The sequence below is a fragment of the Manacus vitellinus genome, unplaced genomic scaffold (genome assembly GCF_001715985.3).
Source record: "Manacus vitellinus isolate BGI_N305 unplaced genomic scaffold, ASM171598v3 scaffold_36_pilon, whole genome shotgun sequence".
Lineage (NCBI taxonomy): Eukaryota > Metazoa > Chordata > Aves > Passeriformes > Pipridae > Manacus > Manacus vitellinus.
The window spans coordinates 6,879,191-6,885,241 of NW_021940508.1; positions in this window are offsets into that span (position 1 = coordinate 6,879,191).

Here is a 6,051-nt window from a genome sequence, read left to right on the forward strand (position 1 = left end):
ACCTGGGTGTTGGTTTCTGCACAATGCTTCTGCTGGGGATCTCAGTGTGCCATGGTGGGTTGTTGCCTTTACTCGTGTGAAGAGCAAGGCCAGATGGGTCTGGAGAGGCTCATCTCTCAACTCTGCACACAGCAAAAGCATTTCCCCAGCTCCTTCAGCAATCTTGCTTGCTCACGCCTCTCATCTATCACCTGCTGGGGGATCTGAACCAGCACGAAGGGAATGCCCAGCCCCACAGTCCCCACCAGCCCCAGTAAAGCCCCTTTGACTCTGCCACCATGCATGGGCCAAGACCCCGGGAAAGGCCACTGGGAGAGAGGTGCAAGTCCTTACCCAGAGTAGCCCAGTGCATCTCTACCAGAATTTCAGAAGCATTGGCAGCTTCAGGCTTAGAGGACGTTTTCACCTGGCAGCACTAGCTGAGGGAGGGGGATGGTGTCACTCTGCTGCAGGCAGGAGAGGACACAGTTCCTAGTTTGCTCCAGAGTCCCTGGTTTGCTGGTTATCTTGGGAGCGCTCAGCACTGACAGAGTCCAGCCTCCAGGGATCTGAGACAGGGCCTAAAATAAGGCTGGAGGGTGGGAGGGTGGCTGCTGCCCATGGCAGCCTGTCATCGACTGGAGATGCCATGCAGAGGCAGGAAGTGTTTGGTGAAAACCACCCCCAGAACCTTGAACTTACAGAGAAGGGCCAAGACAGCACGCATCAAAGCAAGGATCTGACATCCTCAGGCAAGGGGACTTGTCCATCCCTTGATGTCTTCAGGACAAAACTGGGGGTCAAACCCCCCTGGACTGGTAAATCTCAACTTCAGGAGTGAAGTATCCACGTCTGTGCTTAACTTCTGTTTGGCTGCCTTCAGAGGCTCTGAGTTTGGCAAAGGGATGAGAAGCCTCAAGCCACAGGGGTGCACCAGAGCCCACACCATCCATGTTGTCACTGCTTCTGCCCTACTTCCATGCCCCCAGGCTTCAGCACATACCAACACAGGGAGCCCAGCTGGAAAGGGTCAGAAGGGCTTTCTACCTGCTGGGGTTGTGGATTAGTGGCTGTCACAATAGGTCACTGGCTTGCATCCCTGAGCCACAAGCTGCAAACTGGCTCCTGACAATTCCCTCAGTTTCTGTTCCCCAGACACTGTTTTCCTTTAAACTTCTAGATTTTTCTCTCTGACTATAAACAGCCCTGTGAGGGACTCTCCAGCCCTCATAGAAGAAGAGAGAATAATCCCCACCTGAAGGAAGTGGCCAGGATACCTGAAGAACCGTTCTCACCAAAGTCTAAATGATAGCAAACTATGTGACTGGGCAGGAAACCGAGGCAGTTTCCTGCTGCCAGGAGCAGGGCTCTGGAATGCTTTGTGGATGGAATGCAGCTGCTGCCATTAGTTAATTGGTGTTTGCCTGGGAGCTGCCATTGGGAACACCACCAGTGGGGCTCCCTGGTGCTCCTGTCTGAGCACTGCTGAGCTCTGGGGCCACAAACTTGCCACAAAAGCATGCAGCATGCTGTGAACAGCCAGGAGTCCTGTTGGGGGTCTCCAAGGAGTGCTTCGAGTGGGATGATTTACTTCTTCTCATTCTGCAGCTCTGTGCTGGAGACAGCTGCCATCACCTCTGGCCACCCAGAGGTCTTCATTTCAGAAACAAATCCTCCTCTTAAGAGGTTATGTTCATCCCCCAGGTGAAGGTACCTCCATGGTGGACTGGGGGTCTGCAGGAAGACGTGCATCCAGTGCCTTTACCCTTGGCTGGTGTTAGGAGCTGCTGATCTTGCAGCGGCTGTGGTTCTACCCTCCCAGAAATTCCCTCCTCCACACAGGACAGACATAGCTGAGATGACACACTTTTCTCTTGACATTGTCTAATTGGCTTGATTTGTCCATATTAAACATTTACCATCCACAGTTGACTCCTTCATTAGCTATGACACATGATGTTTAACCGCACAGCAATATTGCAGCACTGCCAGGGCCAGCAGCAAGCGCTCAGGAAACTTCTGCACGAGGTTAGTACAGAGACCATGGGAAAATCTGGGTCTGAATTCAAACAAACATAAACAAGCCTAGAAATACATCTGAGCTGGCAGAAGATCTTAGACAAGTGTACACATCCGTATGCACAGCCTTCATCCCTGCCTCCTTTATTCACACCCAGCATAATGTCTTGCCTGTGGACCTGGGGGGTTGCAAGGAGGAATGAGCATGCATTTGGTTTGCAAACCACAGTATAATTAATTCCCAGCAAAGCTTCTGGGCTTCACTCTGTGGCTGTGGAAGTTCAAGGTGCTACCCTGGGTTAACCAGATGCCTCTCCTGAAAGCTCAGGGTGCTCTGTGCCACCAGCACAGGGAAAAGGAATGGTCTTCCAGGACCAGGGAGAAACTTTGCAGGCAGAAAAGGAAAACAATAAAAAACGACAGAAAAAGCAAGATGAAGAGCATGCCAGGGTCCCTTCCACCACTAGCCCCACTCCGAAGCAGCCTCAGGTCCTTCACTCCCAGGGCTTTGCCCTGAGGGTTTTCTCAGCCTCCTTGCACAGGGATGGACATAATTCCTCCAAAGGCTGTTCCGAAGGCAATGTTTGCCATCTAGTGGGAAAATAGGGTCTGCGTATCTTATTTGCCTGCAGAAGGATGGGGCTCGGGATTGTTTTGGCAGTAGCTGAGGGCCACACTCCCCCTCACCCATAGCTGGGCAGCGGCTCCCAGCCCCAGTGGGGAGTTGCAGGGAGGAAGAAGACTGTGAGAAGTGGTGCTGCCTTAGCTTCCTGCAGGCAGGTCACTAGGCTCTTTGCTGCCAGCCACAGATGCCATCCTGAGAGCGGATCCCTAGCCCAAGCCCTTGGAGTGGTCCTTGGCTGAGCTGGTGCCCAGCATAAGTGGGGAGTGCTCTGGAGTAGGGGGAAAAGCACCATTTTCTGGATAAATGGTGCCATTCAGGTTAGCAAGCCCTGGGGATTGCCCCAGGTTGTCATCTTCCCAGGCATCACTATCTTCCAGGTTAGCATCCTCCCAGGAATCAGTGCCTTCCAGGTTGGCACTGGCAATCAGCGCCTCCCAAGTCAGCATCCTCTCTGGCATCAGTGCCTTCCAGATAAGCATCTCCCTGAGTACTTGTGCCTTCCAGGTCAGCATACTTCTCCTGGGAATCAGTGCCTTCGAGGTCTGCAGATCCTTCTGGAGATGAGTCACCATCCCAGGAAGGGATCCCAGGTGTAGACACGGACCTGGTACTTTTGGCATCTTACCCCCTCCAGACCTATCAGCACAGAGGTGGCTATGCCAGTGCCCAGCATGCATGTGGAGCTCAGCTGCTGCCACGTCTAGTGGATCTTCCAGTGTGGAAAAGAGGCTAGGAGTTGCCTGTATGCTGGGCAGGCTTGTGTGTGTTGTAAACCTGCAAAGCCACGCAAGACTCCCAGAGGCACATTTGACTCTGGCCCATCATTTTCAGGATGCAGAGAAAGGCCCAGCTCTACAATGCTATGTCTGCCCAGTGCCTGCTCCATGCAATGCTGGAAACCTGGGGAGCATCTGAGGGACCCAGCTGATTGAGAAGCTCCTGTGTAGGACTGGGCCATGCAGTCCATAACCTCTATTTGCTTGTTCTGCCCATGCAGACAAAGCAGCTGATGTGGCAGTGGATGAAGGGGACTACAAAGTGAGGCTGGTGGGAAGAAAGCAGGGAGAGAGGTTCCCTGTTCCTCCAAAGGGAAGCTCCCAAAGCATACCCTAATCTGTTTTAGACCCTGAGGCTCTGGAAGTAGCTGGAGGAGAAGGCAGAGTTTCTGCTTTGGGGAAGGGAGGAGATCATCTCCTCAGAGCAAGTGACACAGAAACATCACAGATGTGACTGCATGTGTCCCCTAGTGCCACCACACTTCACGACAGGCACACAAAACACTGAGAACTCTTACTTGGACAACAGGACTGTTTCCCATGCAAAGAAAAAGAGGACAAAAAAAAAAAAAGCTGGCAGGAAAGTCATGGGCTCCATGAGCTCATACAAAGAATTGCTGTTGCTGCTCTGAGAAGGGAGCAGCCACTTCCTGAGAGCATCACAAGCAGCAGTGCTTGGACAGAGTTGAGCTGTTGTCTTTAGCCTCCCAGCATCTCTGTGGGCATGTGCTTGGCATTTGCCGTCTGTGAAAGACCAAAATCATCCTAGAGGCAAGCAAGGGACCAGCCCCAGCAAGCAAAGAAACAACTCACTCCTGCAGGGAGAAACCAAAATTACAGCAGCAAGAGATGTCTCACGCCTCTCACCCCTCCACATGTGTTTGGGTGACAGCACATCCGGCCCAGCAGGTAATGTGTCCCCCTTCTCTCTTTCAGGACACAGTTGATAATGGGCAAGAAATTTTCAGGCCTGTGGCAGCTAGATAGGAAGGCAGATGAAGACGAGGGAGTATGGGGGATCTCAGGGATCTCTAGAGCATTTGGACTCTCTAACAAGTTCCCAGGCAGAGGTATCCCACATGCAGGTGAGATGAAAGCCGTGGTCAGAGTGAATGTTCCTCACTGCATTCTTAAAACATTTGTGTTCAGATTCACTGTATCCCTGGGCAGGGTCCCTGCTGTTCCCACTCTCCCAGTGTCTGGGCAATATAAGATGGAAGTAGCTCCTGAGAGGGATGCAATCCCTCTGAAGGTGCCCTGTGCTCTCCTCAATACTCTCAGGACCTACACTGGTTAGAATTTAGGCTCTGTCTCCTCATGTCAGCTGTGATGCCACTTCCACAGGGACTGGATGCGTGGGTCACACCCAAGGCTTGTTCCCAAACACCATCCTTGCTCTGCCTGTGGGCCTCATCCATCTTCACAAATCAGGTCCTGCATGGGGAGCATCTTTGATGCTTAGGATGGTAACTGAGTGTCCAAACTGCTTATCCATACATCCGTCTATACATCTGCACGTCTCCTTCCCTCTAACATGCATCCTTCCCTCCCTGCTGAACCACTGTGTATGTACCGTGTACTTTCTATGTCACATATACATATGTGTGTATATATATATATATATACATATATATGTTTCATGACCCTATGTCTGCCATGATCTACCGAAGTTGCTTTTACTTCTTTCCGTGGCTCAGCATTTGGCAGAGAAGGAAGCAGAAGCAGCCATGAGAGGTAAGTTGAGACTGTTTTGCTTCACAGTCCTGTGCAACTTGCCTCCTCCCCTCAATGTGGGCTGATGCTGGCAGGAGGGCAGGGAGAGGAGGAGGCTAGTCCTGAGGGCCAGCTCAGAAATTTGGCAGAGTTGGTGGCAGTCAAACAGCCCAGGCACCAGTGCACAACCGCCCACAACCAGTGCCCTGCTGCAAAGGCTCTTGCCAAGGTTATAGCATTCCCAAATGAGCCCCTGCCTGAGACGTGGTCTGGATGGGGCCACCCTGTGCAGGATAGAGACACAGAGACAGACCTGTCTGCATCTCAGTGCTGGGGACATTCCCATGTGGCATTGCCTGATGGAATTTTTTTACACCCAATAGTTTCCAGGCCATGTTCTCCTGCACTCTTCTCCTGCTGGTCTTGGGCTGGTCCCAGTCCCCATGCCAGGGAGTTGGATCCACCCCTGCTCCCTCTGGATGCAGATCATAGGCTGCTTTGACCTGGCAAAGCCTCAGCATCCCCAGGCCTGGCTTGTACCAGCTCCCCCAGTGATCTTGGCACAGCATTCGGCCTGGGGAGGATGGGATACAGCAGCAAGGCAAGTTTGGATGCGCTCTGCCTACTTCGGGCAGAGTCCATCCAGGCAGGGCTCCAGCCTGCAGCAGGAAGCCTCCTGTTCACTCAGTGGCTGCATGAACCACCAGAGCCCAAGCCTTGGAGGAAGTGTCCTGGCCCACAGTGGGACAGGGAGGTGCCGGCACTGGGGCTGCTCTCATGGTCCCTTCCTGTTTTTCTTCCACTGCTTGAAGGCAAAGTTGATTTTGGCATCTGGATCCCTCTCCTTTATTCCAGATTGCTGTTCGCCCCTTGCCTGCTCCCTGGTTCAGTGGAAAGCCCTGTCTGCCCATGTCCAGAGCCAGTGCATCCTTCCCTTGG